Here is a 21,934-nt window from a genome sequence, read left to right on the forward strand (position 1 = left end):
GGGCTTGCCTGGCTGCACAATTTGGACACACCAGTCCAGGTGAGCTAGTAAGGGGAGCTATGAGGAATTAGCAGTAAGGTCCACTAGGCTTGAGGTACAGACCCAGGGATTAGGTCAACACAGAGGCTGGGGGTTGGGGGGGTGCAGAGGGCCAAGAATTCGAGGAATGCAGCTACTGGGAACTAATTTCAGTACTAAATGGCTGGTCTTCATGGGATCTAAGTACCTGGTGAGGGGAAGGATCAGGAGTGGGATGGAATAATGCCTAAACTGTCTTAAATGAGTAAATTAATCCTGAGTTTAATCTCACGTATGGTAATCTCCTTCCCACTCACCAGTTTTGGGAGCAGCCTCTTAGTGGATCTCTAACAGAAAGCCACTGAGGAACACCTGAAGAAACCAAAAGATTCCTGAAACATGTAGGTCCATTTGCATTTGATGGGAAATGTGATCAAACTGGCTGTTTCACTGTCAAATTAATAGTGAGAATCTCTTCTTTCACCTCTGCTGCTACTGTCCATGAAAGCTTCTTGTCCTACAGTTCGAAATCTCCCTATCCTGACATGTGTCCCCATGGAATAATTTTTAAAAATCCCCAAGCCAATGTCCCTCCTCCTTGGCTGCACATGAAAAGCATCTGGGGAGCTTTAAAAATTCCCGATGTTAGACTCCCACTTAAGACCCATCAAATCAGAATTTCTGGGGGATGAGATTTGAGCATAGATATTTTTTTAAGTCCCCTAGGTGATTCTAATAGATAGGCCCAGAGTGACTGAGGAATGCTGGGGATAGTAATCTTTAATCCTGCAATTAGAATCACCCAGAGACTTAAGAGAAACCTCAGGTTAATAGATTCAGAATCTCCATGGAGGCGGAGGGAGCCTAGGCATTGGTGTATTTTTAAAAGTTCTCAAGAATCCTTGGCTTAGTGACATTCTGTAGTTACGTGTTTACAATTTTAAAATAAAATCTGTTAGAGAAAGAAGACCCAACAAGAGAGTGGAGAGAGAGGTGGTGATAAATATATGAATGTGGTGAGGGTGAGGTCAAAGATCCCGGGCCCTCTGATTTTTCTAAACCATTAAATCTTGACCTGGGAGAGAGGAAGGGAGCCACAGAAGGGAATGGTATGGTTTGGGGGCAGATATAGGAGAACATTATCACAGAAACTGCCCCGTGTGAGGTCTGCAGGCACCTCACAGCTTGACTGTGAGACTACCTACCACAGTGGCTAGGCCTTCGGAACTGATACCAGCGCTCAGAATGGGCTCTTCAGTGACCATGAGGGCAGTGGCTACTTCTCTTCTGGACTCTCCTTCTCCCTTCCTTTGCACAGTCAGAGATTGGTAGCAGGGTGCAGAGAAGATGCTGTTGCCTGCTGCAGATCACCTTTCCGGTGCTGGTCCACCAATCCTCCAACTGCTACGAACATGGCTGCTAAAGGCTTACAGCCACCTCCTTCTCCAGAGACCTGCCTTCTTCTAAAGAGCCACTCCCCTGAGATGTTACACCTCTCACATCCACCTTCACCAAGAGGGATGGCCCACAGATAATGACTGACTGATGGGGGTGCCAAAGTCTGACTCCCTTGCCTCAGGGTGGGATGAATTCTGAAGGGCATTCATGTTCCCGGCTGGATCAGCCAGTGATAAGAAATTGAATAATATCCTTACTTAGGGCTTCCCACTGCTGTCTCCCACTTCCATTACTCTCCTCCTTCTGACAACACTTTCTCGGAAATCCTTTGTATAAGAATCCTTGTCTCAGGCTCTGCATCTAGATAACCTGTCCTAAGATTAGTGATTAGATAACATGTGGATGATTGGAGAGAAGAGTGGAAAGAATCTCACCTTGGGGGTCAGATATGTCTGGGTTCAGCTCCAACTTCATCACTGCCTAGCTGCATGAATCCATCAAGTTACCTGGACACTATGATCCTCTATTTCCTTCACAAATTACCGTAGGATGGTCACACTTTGCTTGCAAGGATGTCGCAATGATGGCATTAAGTACAAGAGAGTAGATGTGAGCGCCCATGACACGTAGTAGGGATTTGGTAATGTCAACTTCTCATGCCTCCTGGAACTTTGGCACCACTTTCCTCTGAACTTGGTTCTCCACTGTCTCCTTGGTTGCCCGTGCACTACAGTTTTCTCAGTGTCTCTTTTCTCTTTCTCCCCGTTTATATCTTCCTTTTACTATCTCTTTTCTCCAGGGTTTCCATCTCTTGTTTTTTTGCAGTGCTTATCACTCCCCCCAGCCACGATAAATGAAGAAAGATGCACAGCAATATCCAGAAATACAGATCCTCAGTCTGTGGACCGTGGCCAGGGAAGCTGAAGTGAGGTTATCAGTTTTTGCCAGCTCAGCAGAGTTAAGTTGGGCTCAGTTGTGTAAACAGGACTCAGGGGGCTGCTTTGTGGCTTTTCCTGAAATAGCATTTAGCCAGAGAAGGATATGTTATTTTCCTTCTGAGATGAAAATAAAGACCATTAAAAGCCAATCACACTAGTGCTTGACATAAGAACCCTCATCACCATCAATCTTCCTCATCTGGGCCAAATGGTGGACCAGAAGGGAGCTGATCCCTGCAGTTGGGACCTAAGACAAGAGTTCACTGGCTCAGCCACAAACTGGTCGTGGGACTTTGGGGAGATTGCATAACCTCCTTAGGGCCCAGTTTCTCTATCACCAGAAAGGTTATACAGCAAAATATGTGCCAGCTACTTCACACGGGACCGCCTAGAATTCATAAAATATGATGTAGGAAACACTGTAACCCTGTGCAGAAACTGATTGAGAACAATGTATTTGGTCGTTAATGTTCTTGTTAATAGCACTGAAACCATCCCAAATCAACTCAGTAGGGCAAAGTGTATTTTGTAAATCACGTGTGTCACGAGAACATTCTACACTGAAGATGATGGGAAATCTGAAAGTCATACATTCGCCTTGAGCACCCGATACTAGCTGCTCAACTGGATTTTTATCATAATAATTATTATCATAAGCCCTGTGGAACAGGCTGAGCTAATTAATACTTTTTTTTCTGCGAGATTCTTTCCACCCTTCTCTCCCAATCATCCACATGTTGGGATGTCTGCCCAGCTCATTTTTCTGTCCTTCCTCTGGCATTGCTACGTCCTTCACTCTGGGCAGCTCCTTCTCCACTCCTAGTGAGGTCCTAGTGGGGCTGCGATCCTAGCCTGTCATTGCCTAATCGATTCACTATGACACCCTGAAGGAAAGGTGGGCACATGACCCAGCCTTTTGGCCATAGTCCACTCTTCTCTGGTCTCAGGGATTGGTCCAAGGGGTGGCTGATTTATCAAATCAACGAGAATCCTTCACCAGCGTTTTGGAATGGTGGGGAGGGGGAAAGGTAGCACCCTTCACCATTCTGAAAATAAGCAGTTAGGTCAAGGCCTACCAGCCGTCTTTCTTGACACTTGGGGTGGGGGCAGATAGAATGCTGGCAATGCACTATGTAGGCAGAAAGGTGCAGAGGCTGGATGTGGGGAAGGAACAGGGTGCTGACATTGTTTGAACTGGATCCCTACTCTGAACTTCTCCATCTTGTGAGCCAACAAAATCATCTTTTTTTTTTTTTTTTTTTAGTAAATTTGAATTGGGATTATTTTACGTAACTCCCTACAATGTTTAAAGGAGTTTAACTGATTAAGAAATATAAATTTCCATTTAGATAAGTGTTTTCCTTTCTCAATGTCTTATAGTAAAGAATGTGTGTGATTAGGATACATTGAGTCCGTTCAGTGTACCTATATTGCAATTATTATAATATTATCATAAAGTGAAATAGAAACAGTATCTTGGCAGACATTATACATGATTTAATATAAAACATGTCGATTGGGAAGCAAGGGCACGATTTGACCAATATTCTAGCCAATGCATTAAAAACAAGCCTTCCTACAACAGACTTTTTCCTACTATTTCCAACACGATGTTTCAGAGCAACACGAGCTTAGGAAAGTCATCACAGTGAACGTTGTCCTCATTGTCTCTCACCAGTGCACTTTTAAGTGACCACAGACCTTAGGTCCTTTAGTCCAGGTTGTACTTTCTGCCCAGAACACTAAAGAACAACCAGGAGACTGAAAAAAACAAAGTAGAAGTCTTAAATCTAGGGTCTCTCAGTTCTAGTCTAGCACTTTAATTGTCAGGGGTGTTGTGTCCCTTTCATTCAAGTTCATGTTCCTCACATCTGTTTTACATGCATTTATATATACACACATATATATACATACAAGTACTTCTTGTCCTAACTGTGGCTGGGAAGATATTTAAAGCTGTAAATATTTATTAAGTGTGCATAAGCGGGGTGGGCTGATAGGGGAACTATTGGGAGTATTGGGCTCCCCTTCTGGCTCCATGGCTAATTCCTGTGTGAGGTTAGGCAGGTCAGCTAAAATCTCTGTGTTCCAGTATGACGTTTAAGAAAAGGAGATATTAATCTTTATTGGCCAGCACCCCCAAAGTAATAATTACTGAGGATAATACTTGGGATTCAGAACGGAAATCAAAGAGGAATCTCACTGAGACTGCACATCTATTACTTTTTCTCTTTCTCTCTTCTTATTCTAAGGGAGGAGGTCCCGTGGAGCAGAAGGGATGTATCCTTGCCTGGCTTGTGGGAAAACAAAACTTCATTGTCTCAAAAAAATATATATATATATATATATTAGCAAGCACCTGTTTATGCATGTCACTGTGGTGAGAATACAACAGTGTGAATCAAGCAGCTCGGTTTAAAATTGCTCTCAAAGGTCGCAGGAAAAGTGGATGACAGGACAAGTGTAACAGCATCTCTGAGGCATTAACTGGCCCCCCTTGTGCCTGAGAATACAATGAGCAGGGCTTTGAGGCAGGACTTGGGTGTTAAGGTGATTCTGTTCCTTATTCCTGTGGTCTTCAAGGAATTATGTCACCTCGTGTATCAAGTATTGATAATAGTAAAACAGAGATGGTAATGCCCATATGTAGGTGTGTTGGAACACTTGCACACAAGCACTAACAAAATGGCACATAGAAGCAGCCTCATGAGTTCTGGCTTCCTACCCCCTTCCATGCACTCACTTACTTTGCTAGTAATTTGGCAATAGGATAACTGATAAAACCGCCTTCATATGTTGTTATCGGGGAGGCAGGATTCAGCCCTGCATGCCCAATTAGATGTTCCCATCACATGTCCATATTTAGACTCCTGAGATATTTTTTGGATTTATATTGACCCTTGGCATCAAAGAACAAACAAACATATATAAAGGAAACATGGCCAAAGTCTGTATTTAAAGTATCTGTGTGAAGTGAAGGTATTGTAAGCTTTGGACACAGAGTCTAGGTGACCTCCCCCCCCAAAAGAGAGCAATCAAGGTGACAATGTGGATGACCCGGATGGAAGATTCTTTGGGTTATATGGTTAACTTAGGACTGAGTTATTGCCTTAATGTTTTCACTTTCATTACTGAGAGGACGGAACATATGCAGAAGCAGTTAAGTGACAGGAAGTCCAGCTCATACTGTCAAGGAACCTCATGATGCAAATAAGAGAATCCCAATAATTGGATCCCATGCACCCTCACAGCTGCAATATCATAAACACAGAACAAGGACTGCACTAGTTCTCATGAAACTTTCATTTTACTTTCCTCAAAGTAATAGTTCTCAAACTCTTTTTAGAAGCTATTTCCAATGACAAAAAAATTTTAATGACCCCCCTAAATCAATATGTTTGTATCATCATTGCATGAAAAATATAGTCAGAGTTGTAGGAGTCATGGTACAATTGCAAAAGTAAGAAGTCTGACCTAGTCCAGGATCAGAGCAATACTCCCAGTCATGATAATCATTCCCTAATTTGCAACTGATGGCGCCATACATGTCTGGTCACACACACTTTTGACAAGCCTGTGACAATGCAGCATTGTTCAATCCCTATAAGACCAGGAAGTAGGTGTTGTTATTGCTGTATTCCATCATTTCTTAGTTTCCAACCAAAGGATGGAATACGCACCTTTGTTTGATATACCACGCAGAAAGAAAACAGAATACTGCCAATTAAACCACAACACATCATTGATGATAAAACAAAGAAGCCATCTTAGATATTTTAAAATGTGAAAGAACGAGTGTCTGAGACCTGATGAAGCATAGACTTTCCCTTCCAAGATGAGGGAACATATGCCTTGTTCAAGGCAAGGCTGCTGATGGAGATGGAAGCCTGAAGCCTCACTCAGACTCAGACCTCCTGACTTCAGCCCGACTGGGCTCCATGCAAACACACCTATGGTTCTGAAGATGATCTTGGAAGCAAGACAGAAGGGACTACCAGGTATTCCTGAATGCACCACTTTAGAAGGAAAGGATCTGTCATGATACATGGCAACCATCACAGTAGCATTTTAATTTATTTTTTATTATTATTTTAAAAATATTTTATTTATTTATTCATGAGAGACACAGAGAGAGAGAGAGAGAGAGAGAGAGGCAAAGATACAGGCAGAGGGAGAAGCAGGCTCCATGCAGGGAGCCTGAGATGGGACTCAATCCCCGGTCTCCAGCATCACACCCTGGGCTGAAGGCAGGTGCTAAACTGCTGAGTCACCCAGGCTGTCTGCATTTTTAACAAAAAAGTGACAAATTATTTTCAGAAGAGAAGGATGAATGGCCAAATGCCTTCTGTCCTCACAGTGTCTGGCATTAATATAATGTAGGTATAGTAGATTCTCACTAATCTTGGATTCCATATTTGCAAAGTCATCTACTCACTGAAATTTATTTATGAGTGCCAAATCAATACTCATGGCACTGTCACGGTCTTTTGAGGACAGTGAAAAATACAAATGACCAGCTGAGGTCCAACAAAATACCTTCCAATTCCAGTACATAGCCTGAGCCAAAGGCAGATGCTCAACTGCTGAGCCACCCAGGCATCCCTGTTGGTGATTTTAGTATTAAAAATGGTCCCCAAATGTAGTTCTAATGTGTTGTCCAGTGTTCCTCCACACAAGAAGGCTGTGATGTGCCTTATAGAGAACCTAGGTGTGTCAGACATGCTTTGTTCAGGCCCATGATATTTGTTCTGTTGACCATGAGTTCAATGTTAATAAGCAAACAATATATATTAAATAAGGTGTCTTTATATAGAAATACACATAGAACAAGGTTGTATATTGATCAATTAATGACTGTTGGAACCAGAGGCTCACAGGAACCTGACTCTATATTTCCCCTAGGAACGCTTAGTATTCACTGATAAGAATTGACTCTTCGGATATTAAAGTGTCAAAAGGACTGTTTCTTCTGTTTCTAAGCTTTCCAACCATTCATATCTCCTGGCTGCAAATTCAGTGGAGAAGTCAAGTTACAAGAATAATCAGGAGGTTTATATATGTATATGTATATATATGTGTGTGTGTGTGAATATGCATATACCTATACATGCATATATATGTACACACATACATGCATATATATAAACACACACACACATATTGTAAACAAAAAAAGTATGCCCAGTGACAAGATCTGGAGGGAAACACAGAGCTATGATGACATGGCGGTGGGAATATTAACATTTAACATTTCTAATTATTGGCACTTCTTTGGAGATTTGTATTAAAAGACAATAAAGACTATTAGGAAGGGGAAGAAGCAGCCCCAAGCAGAGGGTGCAGGGGGTGGCAACGCAACCCAGAAAGCAGCACCCGGGAGGTGATGCCTGCAGAGACTTCCTTCTCCTTTGGAGTGCTTCCTTGGCTGTGGAATAAGCTGACCTGATAATAGAGAATCCCAGAACTCTGTATAAGCTTCTTGAACTTTCTACCTTCTCTTGAAAAAAGTCAGTAAGAAAACATGAGGGGAGAGAGGAAGAGGAGGAAGAGGACGGAGAAAATGAGTCTGCGATCTCAGTGTTTCTCTGTTGAGGATAGAGCACTGGCAAGCACATCAAACACACCCCTCTTTGCTAACAAGGGTCCAATCACATAGCTTTATGCCTTGATGTGATATAAATGATAAGGAGCCAGCAGTTAGAGCGAGACCGCCCTGCACCTGCAACCTTGAAAAATCTATCAGTTTAGGGGCCACTGCTGTGTCGACGATGCAAACCACCACCAAGACTGTGCCATTATGGAAATACTGCGCCTCACTGGTCTACAAAGGAGTGGAGGGCCTTGGAAGGCAGTTTGTTTCCCTGTGGCTGGTGGCTGGTGGCTGATTTTTCACAAAATTGTGCATTGGCTAAGTCTCACAAGAGGTTTTAAAAATGAAGCTATGGTTTCAGGTTCGACTCACATGAGCTGCCTTCATTTGGACAGTCTTTGTTTTCCCCAGTCTGGTCGGCCGTCCTTCCGGAGCCTTCCTCCATCCCTGGCGGGGGCTGAGGCCCAGCCGTTGTTCGGGATGAAAAGGTATTGGAAGCCGGCTGCTCTAATTGGAGCCTGCACCTGCAGACCCCAGCCTCAGAGGCTGCTCGCTCTGGTGCTGCTGTTGCTCTGTGTGTGTGTATGTATGTGTGTGTGTGTGTGCATTTGATTTCCTCAATGAACACTGGGATACTGCTCAGCTTTCTGGCCTGAATATGCTGGAGAGGATCCAAGCTGCTCGGTCACTTTCTCTGTTCTGGGTGGGGAGGCGCTCTCTCGACTCTCTAAGAAGGGATTTCGCTATGCAAATAAATCTAGTGTATTTTGATCTAATCTCTTCTGGCTCTAAGAGGGCTTACCCAAATGAAAGGTGCCCTTTGGGGTGTATGAGGGGTGCCCTGGCAAGGCTTTCACCCACCCATAAGTTGCTACATTTTTTATGAGTTTCTCACACTTCACTCCAGTAACACTATCCAGCCAGTGACTGCAACCTCTGTGCTCAGCCTGATGAGAGGGAAATGGAGAAATCACCCCAGTGGGTCTACTGAACGACTGTGCCTGTGTCCCCCTCACAGCACCCTCGCTCCAGAGCTCCTTCCTAATGCACAGCCAACGAATGCAATCTGACCGACTTTGGCATCTGGATATGGCCATGCAGTCATCACCCCAGCTGAGAAAATAAACAGGTCCGTCACCCCCAGAGTGTTCCCTGTGCCCCTTGGGAATCCCTCCCTCCCGCTTCCCCCTGCGCCACCATCCCCAGGCAAGTCTTGATCTGCTTTCTGTAACTATCAATTATTTGCATTTTCTAGAATTCTATATAAGGTATGTATTCTGTTTTGTGTGGCCTTTTCCGCATAAATAATTTTGGATTCATTTATATTGCGTGTATCATTCCTTCTTACTGCTGAGCGGTATTCCATTACGTGCATGGACTAGTCGGGTCCGTGCATTTACCCGTTGCTGCGCATTGGGTTGTTTCTAGTGCTGGATGATTACAAATAAAACTACTGGGAATATATGTGCACAAGTCTTTGTGTGGGTATAAATGCTTTCTTGTCTCTTGGGTGAATACTTAAGGGTGCAATGGCTGGATCATACGGCAGGTATACATTTAACTTTCTATGAAACTGCCAAAGTGTTTTCTAAAGTAGTTGGACCATTTTACCTTCCCATTAGCAGTTCTGATTGCTACGGATCCTTACCAACATTCAGTTGGTCAGTCTTTTTCGGTTGAGCCATTCTAATAGATACGTAATGATGTCTCGTTCTGGTTTGAATTTGCTTTTTTCTAATGACTAATGATGTCGAGCATCATTTCCATGTGTTTTCTTGTTATCTGTTTGTCTCCTTTTGGCCAAGGGACTGTTCAAAGCTTTTGAGCCCTTCTTAAATTGGCTTGACTATTTTCTCATGATTGAGTTTGGAGGGGTTATTCTATGATTTCTCCCAGGGATATTTTCTATTTCAAGAATTATCCTGGAATGTAAGACACTGCAAAGAAAAGTTTCATAGAATTTTTCAGCACTAATCAGAGTATGTGGGGAATAACTTGGGGGCCAGGGCCTTCTAAGCCCTGGAGATAACACTCCTTATGTGCCATATTCTGACTTATAATGATGAAAGCAGGCCTCGCCAGAAGTCCAGACAGGCTGAGGCCACATCCACTTTTGGAGGCTCTTGGGACGTTGAACATGAAAGAAATTCCAAAATAGAAATATGAAAACCGTGATATATTTTGAATGTATATATTGAACACATTAGTGCTTTTGACCAAATGCAAAAATTCAATATGTATACAACATTGGAGATGATGTCAAATTTTAATTGACCCAATGTGGGGCTTGGAACAAAGGGCTCTCCTGGCCACTGGCCATCTTGTGATAGGCCACAAGAGACCAACATCAGCTTGGGGACACTTCTGATATACCCCGTATAACCCTGAAGTCACATCTGGCATGGCATGGCTACTCTAACCTTTTATGCCTGGGGGTCAAAGGAGTGCTACAGCGATGGTTATATAAGAAAGGAACATTTCCCAGTTATATCCAAATTTCTTGTCACAAAGGTGGTGACATGGGGAAGGCTAATCATGGCCCTTTAAGGCCCTTTGGAGGGACCCTTGCTCTACCCACCTGAGAGCCTGAGGCTTCCTTTGAGCTGGTTAGAGCCTTGGACTTTTCTACTTTGAGTCCTAGTGGTGCCATGACTATGAGAGGGGTTGCATCATTCGAAGGATCCTGGAGACCTCCCAGACATACACACAGAAGCTTCCAAACCTCTGGCCCTGTTCACCATCACTTCAGTGTGACCTCTATATCCTTTCACTTCTGGTTGTATCTAGTGCAGTGGCTCTCCTTATGGGGCAGTTTTGCCCCCCAGTGGACATCTGGCATCACCTAGAGACATTTTTGATTGTCAAAACTTGGGAGGTATTCTTGGCATCCAGTGGGTTGAAAGCAGGGATGCTTCTAAATATCCTACAATGTACCAGACAGCTTCCCACAATCAAGAATTATCCAGCCCCAAATGCTAGTGTTGGTGAGGCTGAGAACCCTTGATCTTGATGATTTAACCAGGTGTCAGCCAGAATACACAGTGGATATGACTGTCACAAGTTTTGGGAAAGCGGTTCTTTATTCATTAAGCAGATGAGCCCTGCGGTACCGACGTAGAGCCTTGGTCCAGATGCTTGAAGGGATGTGAAGAGCTGGCTGCCCAAGCCCTGCATGCTCTCACAGCCCTCCTCCCCATCCCTTCTCCCTCCAGGAGCTCTGAAGGATCAAGGACGTGCTTTCAAACCCAGTCCTGCCACACAGTGACTCTGGGCAAGTTACTTAATCTCTCCAAACCACAGAGTCTCCACCTGAAAAATGAAATAACCTTAGTATTTTTTAGAAATATGAAAAAAGATAAACCTAGCCACGTAGGGTTTGACAGTGGCTGACACAGGAGAAGAACCCAGTAGGGGGTTGTGATTATTATTATTTCATGAACTGAGCACCTGCTGAACACAAAGCACCTTGCCAGGTGTGTTTCCCAGTCGCTTAGTGCCAGCTGGGGACAAATTTTTGTTAGTCTATGAAAAGATATTTTTCTCGACAAGCCTTAACGATAGCCCTCGCCCCTCAGCAACAAAACCTGATGGATATGTTGAACTCACTGTGTTGTATACTTCACTCTAGTGATGAAAGAAATGAATGAAAAGGAATTTAAGTTAAAACAATGTGTTATATATTGAGATATTTGTGAATGTGTGTAAATATATGCCTCTATATTTGTATGGTCTGCGGAAAGGAGTGTACACGGTGAGCTTTGTCAGAAAACATAGCACTAGCTGGGACTCCCATAGCAAGTCCTTGGGAACTCTAGGGCTGTCCCATTCCAGGACGGAGCAGGATTCCATGTCAAGTGACTTGGATAACATCTCCGGGAGGGTCGGTTACTTCAACATCAGGAGGGCCTCATTGCCAGATGGCCAAGCAGAGCCTGCGAGGCTCGTGCCAGCCACTGAACTCAGGGTGTTTCTGGAAGGTCATTGTTGCAAACCCAGAGAACCAGTTCTGTGAGGTTGGTTCAAAGGGGATATTTAGTCAGAGTAACAGAGAAGGGTGGTAATGGAGTGGAGGAAGTCTGGGTAAGGATTACACCTGGCAGTCAAAATGCTCTTCTTGGTTTTCAAAAGAGTGAGGGAGAAGCGATGTTTTGGTTCTGGCCCTCGGACAACGCCTTGGTTCTTGCCAAGTGCAGGAGAGTGAGCCCACAGAATCGCCAGTGAGCCAAGAGGTGATCCAGGTGATAAGGACTCAGCCGGGCAGCATCTGGGCCAAAAAAATAAGGACAGAAAATTTGGCTCAACTGCATTTTTGCCTATGTGTTTTCTCCTGGGACAGGAGGCACATCTCAAGGTGTAGATGCGCTCTGCACCTGGGGGTTCACAGTGGAGCTAACATAAACTAAGAAGCCTTGGGGCTCCTTTGGCAAGGGAACTCATGACACTCTGGACACTGGAGCCCTGAAAAAACTTCCTGGGAACATTCTAGAAGACAGGCTAGAGGGATCCCTGGGTGGCGCAGCGGTTTCGCGCCTGCCTTTGGCCCAGGGCGCGATCCTGGAGACCCGGGATCGAATCCCACGTCGGGCTCCTGGTGCATGGAGCCTGCTTCTCCCTCTGCCTGTGTCTCTGCCTCTCTCTCTCTCTCTCTCTCTCTCTCTCTCTCTCTCTGTTACTATCATAAATAAATAAAAATTAAAAAAAAAAAAAAAGAAGACAGGCTAGATCTCCTGCCAGCCCAGGAATGTAGGAGAATCTTCTTGTGCAGGGGGCGAATGGATTTAATCATTTCCTTCCCCCGGGTGGGCTGTTCTCCACATTAAGGAGTCAGTGTGCATAACCATCCATGTTCCCCCATGGGGCTGTTCCAGTAAAAGGGAAGGAGATTTACCTACTTACATCAAGAGGTCCAAAGGCCACAGGAGTTGCCTTTCAGTGATAAGGATGACTGTCACCGACCAATGTCACTAGGAGCTGTTCATTCTACTCTTTCTTTCTTAAGAACCAGCTGAGAGAGGATAGATTTATGGAAGGAAGAGAGTTTGAGTGATAGGCATTCTGTCCATTGTGCGGACTACCCCGTGCATTGAGGTCAGCGGGAACGAGGGGTCTGCGTGACATTATTTTGACCTTCACTGAGGTTAGTGTAGATGAAGCGTGTTCTCGTCTGTTATCTATGGACACTAGGGGAAAAAGAAAAGAGCACAACAGGCCATTTTTGCATCTCTAGTGCTTATCTTAGTGTCTCAGTGACGGTGTTTTGAATGAATGACTGAAACCAAGGAAACTCCTCTACTTCTGTGCCTGTGTTGGTGAGACTACTGATGACTTTATCACTCAGCGTTCCCTCTAGAAAGCCCGGTGTCATCAGTTTCTACTCCAAATTCAGGTGATGAAAGCTCTGCACCTATGAAGGAATGAATGGCTTTATTTCTGTTCTCCCAAAACTGAAAATGCCACCATAGGCCATATCTCCTTTGGCTCTGAGTTCCAGGAAGCGCAGAGTGAAATCTGACGCTCAACTGTAACCACTCATGTAGGCTCTCATGGCATTCATACTTGGATCCTATTCCTTCTGCTCTTGCCATTCAACGCTTATTTATTTATGTATTTATTTATTTATTTTTCTTATTTTTCTTTTTATTTTTTCAACGCTTATTTATATGTCCCCCATTCCTGATTTAAATTCTAGATTATATTTTCCATCATTTTGGGATGCCTGGGTGGTTCAGCGGTTGAGCGTCTGCCTTTGGCTCAGGGCGTGATCCCAGTTTAGGAATCGAGTCCCACATCAGGATCCCTGTGAGGAGCCTGCTTCTCCCTCTGCCTGTGTCTCTGCCTCTCTCTGTGTCTCTCATGAATAAATAAATAAAATCTTTTAAAAATATTTTTTCCATCATTTTATTGCAGAGCTCACGACCTCAGATGCCTCCAGCTGCCAAACAGGCAGCAGGAAATGACCGACGTGAGCAGGCCAATAAGTCATGGTGTATGGACTGTGGCAAACTGGAAAAGTTCTTCCCCTGCCCACTCTCCTAAAATAGCACTGCCTTTTTACCCCATCAGTCTCTAGCCTCTGACCCTGCTTTATTCGTAGCGTTTCTCATTTTCTGTAATCATCTTATTTATCTGTTTAATTAATTATAATAATTATAATTACTCTGCTATGTCCCAGCACCCTGAAGAGCGCCTGACACAGAATTCTCACCCAGTCCAAGTTTGCTGAGTGAGTGAATTAGCAGAGAAACATGGGGCCCGTGTGGCCGGATGTTTCTATATTTTAACAGAATTTAAAATTTGGATTTTTATATGAAATCATCTGATTTTTAGATGCTGGTGGCTAATGTGAAAAACTGAAAGCACCATGCTGACCAGAAACATCTCTCGGTGACTCTCTCCTACTTCCTATTATCTGCTTTGTCGTCAACATAATTTCTTTGCAGAATGAAGTAGTATGCAAATAAATAAAAACACACATCTGTTTTATGGCTTACTATGCACTGTTGCCCGCTGGTATTTCATTATTGTTCCGATTTTACATATGAGTAAATTGAGACCCTGCAGAGGTGAAGCGAGCCTGCAAGATTAGCTTCAGAGGAAGCAGTAAAAGGCCGGACCCGCCCCGGGAGGCAAAGCTGGCCTCCTGGTCAGGTATTCAGGAAAGAGGGAGGAAAAGCCCTCCTTGTTCTATTTCCTCCTTTCCTGCTGACCCAGATCCAGAGGTTAGGCAGATGTTTCACCCAACACAGTCTGTGACCTCAAATTCAGATTTAGCCTCACGCTGGGTCTGTTTCTGTACTTTTCGGTGCCCAAGGAACCAGCACAAGACATTGAGGCGGATGTCTTTTAAAAACCCTCTCACACAGCACCTTTGGCTCGTCTGTCCCCAGTCAAGAACTACAAGCTTTAAATATTTTAGCAACATATGCATAATTGAACCATCAACCTATTGAATAGTGCCTCTTTCACACCTGCATCTTCAAAATGATGCTGATCGTATTAATTTTAGGAAGTGACCTCCTTACATCACGAGAAGACTGGTAGGTTGTGATGGGCAGAGAATATCTCAGCAAGTCTTTGAATTTGACCAGGTTCTGACCGAGATGGATTTTCTTACTTCTTTTCTCAGAGAAGGACTTCAAAAAAAAAGGTTTTTTTTGAGTACCAAAGTTTAGGTCTCTGACATTCCTTGAGAAACTCTGAGATGTGGAAAATTTCCCTAGAAAGTGTAGAATTATTTTTCTTCTACAGTTCTAATTTTTTCCAGAATCGCCTTGCTAGGGAAAAGCCCAGCTTGATGGGCATTTCCTAATTATGATTTTTAATTGTGGTAAATATCAGAAAGCATCCAATTTACCATTTTAAAGACCACTTGAAAGTGTTCAGGTGGTGTAAAGCACACTGATGTTACCGTGCCACCACCACCACCATCCAGAACTCTTTTCATCTCTCCAGTCTGAAACTCTGTGCCTGGTAAACAGTAACTCCCCATCCCCACCCCCACCCCCCAGCTCCTGGCTACTCTGGGGTCCTCATATAAGTGGGATTCTATAGTATTTATCCTATTGTGACAGACTTATTTCAATTAACATAATGTCCTCAAGGCTCATCCATGCTGCAGCATGGATCAGAATTTCCTTCCTTCTGAAGGTTGAAGAGTATTCCATTGCATGGATATACCACATTTTGTTTATTCATCTATTTATGGACTTTTAAAAAATTCAATGTAGTTAACATACAGCATATTACTAGTTTCAGGAGTAGAGTTTAGCGATTCATCAGTTGCATAGAACACTGGGTGCTCATTACATCACGTGCCCTCCTTAATGCCCATCACCCAGTTACCCCCTCCCCTCCAGCGACCCTCAGTTTGTTTCCTAGAGTTAAGAGTCTCTTATGTTTTGCTTCCCTCTGTTTTTATCTTATTTTCTTCTTCCTTCCCTTCTCCTATGTTTATCTGTTCATGGACTTTTGAGTTTCTTCCATCCCTTGGCTTTGTGAATGAAGCTGCTATGACTGTGGGTGTAAAAATATCTGTTTGAGTCCCTGCTTTCAATTCTTTGGGGGTAAATACCCAGAAGTGGAATTTCTGGATCATGTGGTAACTATTTTTAATTTTTTGAGGAACCACCATATACTGTTTTCGATAGCAGCCGCACCATTCTCCATTCCTACCAATGGTGTAGCAAGGGATCTTACCAATACTTGTTATTTTGTGGGTTTGGCTCTTTCTTTCTTTCTTTCTTTCTTTCTTTCTTTCTTTCTTTCTTTCTTTTCTTTCTTTCTTTCTTTCTTTCTTTCTTTCTTTCTTTCTTTCTTTCTTTTTCTTTCTCTTTCTTTCTCTTTTTTTATAGCAGCCACCCTAATGGGTGTGAAGTAATATTTCATTGTGGTTTTGATTTGCATTTCTCTAAAGATTAATGACATTGAGCATCTTTTCTTTCTTTTTTTTTAAAAGATTTATTTATTTATTTATTCAGAGAGAAAGAAGAGAGAGGCAGAGACACAGGCAGAGGGAGAAGCAGGCTCCATGCAGGGAGCCCGACGTGGGACTCGATCCCTGGTCTCCAGGATCACACCCCGGGCTGCAGGCGGCGCTAAACCGCTGTGCCACCGGGGCTGCCCTGAGCATCTTTTCATATGCTTTTTTGCCATTTGTACATCTTCCTTGGAGAAATGTCTATTTTGCTCGTTTAAAAAAATGGGTTTTTTGTTTTTGCCATTGAGTTGTAGGAGTTCTCTATATGTTCTGATATGAATCCCTTATCAGATACATGGTTTGCAACTATTTTCTCCCATCCCATGGGTTGCTTTTCACTGTGTTGATTGTATCCGATGCATAGAAGTTCTTTAATTTGGATGCACCATGTGTACTTTTGAGCTTCTGTTTCTGGTTCCCCTGGCTCTCAGGGGGTGTGGGCTGTGGGAAAGGAGGACTGTCCCCTCAGCTCCAGTGACAGGGGGGTAGAAGGCCACTGCTGAAAGGCTGCCAACTCTTATTTCAAAAAGACTTTAAGATGGGTTTCAAGACCATCCCTCCCCCAACACACACACACACACTCATGGAACAGTGGGGTGCAGAATTGCTTTAGCAATAATTGAGTTTTAAGACCGCCTCTCTTCAGCTTTGGGGTAGCCTTGTTTGGTGCAGGTGTCAGAACAATCATAACCGATCCTATTGCCCTGGGACTCCAGGAGTGTGTACAATGGCTACTCCTACTGGATCTCTGTGCCAGGGAGACCAATAGAACAGAGGTCTCCATAGCATGTTTCTCTTGTAACACCCCGACCTTTAGAGGCCAAAATAATGAAAAGATTACAGTGGACTCCCAGCCTCCAAAATCTATCAAAAGAAAACAACAGCAAGCCATAAAGTAAGCTTACAGAAGGGCACAAAAGTTCTGATTTTTCTCAAGATAATGACTTCAGAGTTTCTGTTGAAATGCCCAAATCCATTCTTTTAAATTTTTCTGTTTTAATTAATGATGATTTTTGGTGCCTCTGTTTTGCCAATGCCTTAATCCCTGTTTGATCTATCTATTGGGAAATAATAAAAACATCTAATATTTATTACATGCTTTATGTACACTATGCATTTTTCTATGTGCTACGTAAAAGAATTAATTTAACAATGGCCCTGGTCTCATGAGGTAAGTACTATTATAATCTCCAGGTTTTTTTTTTAAGATTTATTTATTTATTCATGAGAGACACAGAAACAGAGAGAGGCAGAGACACAGGCAGAGAGAGAAGCAGGCTCCATGCAGGGAGCCCAATGTGGGACTCGATCCCAGACCCCAAGATCATGACCTGAGCCGAAGGCAGTCACTCAACCGCTGAGCCACCCTGGTGTCCCTATAATCTCTAGTTTTATAGTTAAGGAAACTAGAGCACAGAACAGTAACTTGCCTAAGATCACACAGCTAGTAAGTAGCAGAGGCAGGGTTTGAACCCAGAAAGCCCGGCTCCAGAGCCTCTTGTCCTCAAGTCTAAAATCCAGCTATGGTTTAAAAAAAATTAAAGATTTTATTTATTTATTCATGAGAGACACAGAGAGAGGCAGAGACATAGGCAGAGGGAGAAGCAGGCTCCCTTTGGGGAGCCTGACGTGGGACTCGATCCCAGGACCCCGGGATCACTCTCTGGGCCAAAGGTTGGTGCTCAACCACTGAGCCACCCAGGTGCCCCCTCAGTGAAGTTTAAAATCGTCTGCCACCCAATAGGATGCAATGAGAGGGACACAGCTTCATTTCTGTGATGTTTTTGGGCCAAGGTTGTAAAACTTGAGTCAAAGCACAAGGAAACTCAGGCAAACCCAGATTGAGGAACATTCCGCAGAAAAACTGGCCTGTATTTTTTAAAAAGGGCCAAAATTGTGAAAGTGAAGGGACTACTGAAGAAGGCTTGATCGTGGAGCAAAGAACATGGTGACAGCTAAATGTAGCACTTGAGCCTTAAAACCTTGAGTTGGTCCAAGGATTAAGTGGTAACTGGTGGGGGTGCGCGGGTGGCTCAGTCGGGTGAGCATCCGACTCCAGGTTTCAGCTTAGATTGGGATCTCATGGGTCGTGGGATGGAGCCTCACTCTGGGCTCCACGCTCAGCACAGAGTCTGCCTGAGATTCTCTCTCTCCTCTTGCTGTCCCTTCCCCCACTTGGACTCACACTCACTCTCTCTCTAAAATAAATAAATCTTTTTTTTTTTAAGATTTCTTTATTTATGATAGACAGAGAGAGAGAGAGAGAGAGAGGCAGAGACACAGGAGGAGGGAGAAGCAGGCTCTATGCCGGGAGCCTGACATGGGACTTGATCCCGGGACCCCAGGATCGTGCCCTGGGCCAAAGGCAGGTGCTAAACCGCTGAGCCACCCAGGGATTCCCTAAATAAATCTTTTGTAAAAATCATTAACAGAAATGGCAACTGATGAAAACTTGCTGGGGTCTGAAGATTAGAAAACAGGAATACGTCAACATCGATTTCCTGACTTTGCGGTTATGCGGGAGAACGTCCTTGGGTATAGAAAACACACGCTAAAGTACACACTACAATACACGGGGAAGAGGAGGCACTGTTTTGGCAGCTTACTCTCAAAGGATCTGGGAAAATGCAGTGCAAAATTCTTTGTACTGTACCGTCTCTGTGACTTTTCTATAAGTTTGAGGTCTTTCTAAATACACACATACGTACGTCTATGCTTCATCTATATCTGTATCTCCATCTACATGTAATGCATATGCTAGGTTGGAATCGTGTTTTCCAGACTTTCCAGAACACAGGCACCCAGAGGCTGCTTTGGGCGGACAAAATTTGGAGTGGCTGCTCCAGAAGCAGGCTCAGGGTCTGTCTGCGACAGGCTGGCACTCTGATGAGGTGCAGAGGAGAAATATTCTCCTTCCACTCACCTAGTGAAGGATGGAGAGATTCCTGAATAAGTAGATATCCACGCGGTGCTGTGTATGTGGCTGGGGGTGAAACTGGGATTCAAAATCACATCGGCGCAGCTCCTTTCACTATCTTCACTGAGATAGTCCTTCACTACCTGCCTACACAACAGGGCCTCTACTGGGAAACGTCTTCCCGCCTCCCCCAACAGGCCCAGAATACCTACAGATGATCCCTCTGTCTGTGGTCCCAGGGCATTACTGCACCGCACGTAGCTGGTTGCACACAACTAATTCACAATGTTTGATCAAATTGAGAGTAGAGCTCCTCTCATCTGCACTCCTAGTATCTCCCATGGAAGCAGGCATGGGGTAATTAAATAGTATTTTTGAGCGCTCATTACGTGCCAGCAAAGGCTTTACATGCATTCTCTCATTTAAACCTTAAGACAACTCCATGAACGAGGTGATACTATTATTCCCATTTTGCCTTTCAGAACACTGAGGTCATAAGAGTTAACTGGATTAACTCCAGGGCACAGAGCGAGTGGAAAATAGTACCGAGATTCAAGTCTAATTCCCAGAATGTGCTCTTCGTCGCCTGTTCTGTTGTCACCATCTTGCTCTGAATGTTCCATGAGCAAATTCCTACTGTGGGGAGTGGTCCCAATCTGAAAAGCTCCCCCTCAGTCAAAGTCCCCTCTTTATGCCAAGCTCAAGTGTGAAGCTCCTGTCCCGTGGAGAGTCTTCTCATGTACGACCTCCACCCTCGGCCCCCACAGTGCATTCCTTCAGCACGCCTTGGCCACATGGTTTGCACCGTGCTCCGATATGTGGCCCAGTGCTGGGCACCCAGAATGCAGCTTATCAACATTTGGTGAACTGGATTCGGCGCCCAGGGATGGATGTAAACAGCGATAAATAACAAGGTGGCATATCGTACTGGATACTCTATTTCTGGATTTTCTAGGCGAATGAGTTCCAATTTCTAAAATCCTATCCTCCCATCGGATCATTGGCCAGAGAATATGTGGCAGAGAATATAGCCTGGTATTTTGGTTTGAAGAAGCACCTGGCTGGCTCAGTCTGTTGAGCATCCAATTCTAAATTTCGGCTCCGGTGGTGATCTTGGGGTCATGCTCGGCAGGGAGTCTGCTTGAGGATTCTCTCCCTCCTCCCTCGCCCCTCCCCATGTTCTTGCTCTCTAAATAAGTAAGTAAATAAATAAATCCTTAAAAAAAAAAAAAAGGTAGAGTCACCGTTCTACTGCAAAGAGGCAGGAATAGAGACAGGATGTGCCCTCTGTTACTCACCTACCCACATGTTGGCAGGCAAGTCAAATTTCCCTGGACCTAAGTCTCTCCGTGAGTAAAACTGCAATGGCAATACCTATTTCCACTACAGAAATGAAGCAAAATAGGTGAATATGTTTCGGATACCGATGAGGAATAATGTTATATGAATCCAATTACTGTTAGTGGGGTTGTTTATGTTTTTACTGACCTGTTGGACCAGTAAAAAACAAACAAAAAAAAAAACCCCAACAAAATAAGAAAAGCAGTTTTTAGTTTTGAAAATGAAGGAAGAAGTTTCTTGTGAAGAGTAGCGCAATAAAAAAAAATCAGGTATTAAAAATGTAGATATCCTGAGGGCCTTTCTGGAGTGTTTTGAAAAAGACATACCTAGACATTCTAGCTTTTGGCTGTCTTCAACAACTTGGAGGGGCGGTGTGGTGGGTGCTGGGGGGTGGGTGGTCGGGCTAAGGGTGGGAGGCTGGGCTGGGAGAGTTAGGAGCAAAGTGTCTCAAATCGCAAAGTGTCTCAAATCACATGAGATGTTCCCTGGAGGGGGAGGCGGGACTCTTACCTTTGCTGCACGGTGAACCGGTTCCCAGTCGTGTGAGGCCTCGGGTGGGGGGCAGTCCGCTTGGGAGCTGATCTTCTGTGGCCCAGGGAGATTTTCTCTCTCTTTCCTGTGTCTCCTCTTCCAGACAGGCATGAAAACCATTCGGCCTTGGAGGTAATCAGCTCACCTCCTGCCCCTTTTGCAAGGCTTTGTGTCATGCTGATCCATGAACCCGAGAGCAGCCTCCCAGGAGCTTCCAGGGAGAGCAGCCCCCCCACCGAGCAGCGCTCATTAGCATCAGTGACTAATCTGTTCTGGTCTGGAAGGGGCCCAGGCTCCCTTGACCGTCCCTGTGCTCTCAGGAAAAGCCAGGATCCTTTTGTTCACCTTTCGGCCTGCCAAGTCAGTCCTACCGCACCCCTGAATGTTGTTTTCCTGCAGGCAATGGGAAAATGAGCTGGGAGCCAGAGAAGGGAAATCAACAAGGAAGTAAACACAGGGTTCACTGCACCTTCAGGTCCAGGTCGTCCCCAGGGCCTGGGACATCCTCGTGCTGGGACCAGTTCCTCAACAGGCAGGGGCTGCTGCCTGGACGGGCCTCAGAACCCTGGGCGTCTTCTTATTTTTAATTATGCAGAGAAGCATGAGCTGAAATGGGTATCAGACAAATCAAGGCATCCCGACTCGTTCCACGGCCTTGCCAAGACTTTAAAAGATTTTCCATAGGCAGCATCTCTTATAACGGAACACGGCCTGATGTTTGTCAG

At 44.4% G+C, this 21,934-nt stretch overlaps 1 protein-coding gene across 2 annotated transcripts in view; it reads right to left on the minus strand.

Moving 5' to 3' along the window:
- Positions 1-21,519, minus strand: part of LNX1 (ligand of numb-protein X 1) — a 174,143-nt gene extending 152,624 nt beyond the window's left edge. Inside the window, exon 1 of one of the 2 annotated variants that reach the window (XM_072775044.1) lies at positions 21,189-21,519. The gene's annotated coding sequence lies outside the window, so the exon portion shown is untranslated. The remainder of the gene's footprint in view (positions 1-21,188) is intronic. The other variant, XM_072775045.1, reaches the window with a different exon arrangement.
- Between the last annotated feature and the right edge of the window lie 415 nt (positions 21,520-21,934).

The sequence above is a fragment of the Canis lupus genome, chromosome 14 (genome assembly GCF_048164855.1).
Source record: "Canis lupus baileyi chromosome 14, mCanLup2.hap1, whole genome shotgun sequence".
NCBI lineage: Eukaryota > Metazoa > Chordata > Mammalia > Carnivora > Canidae > Canis > Canis lupus.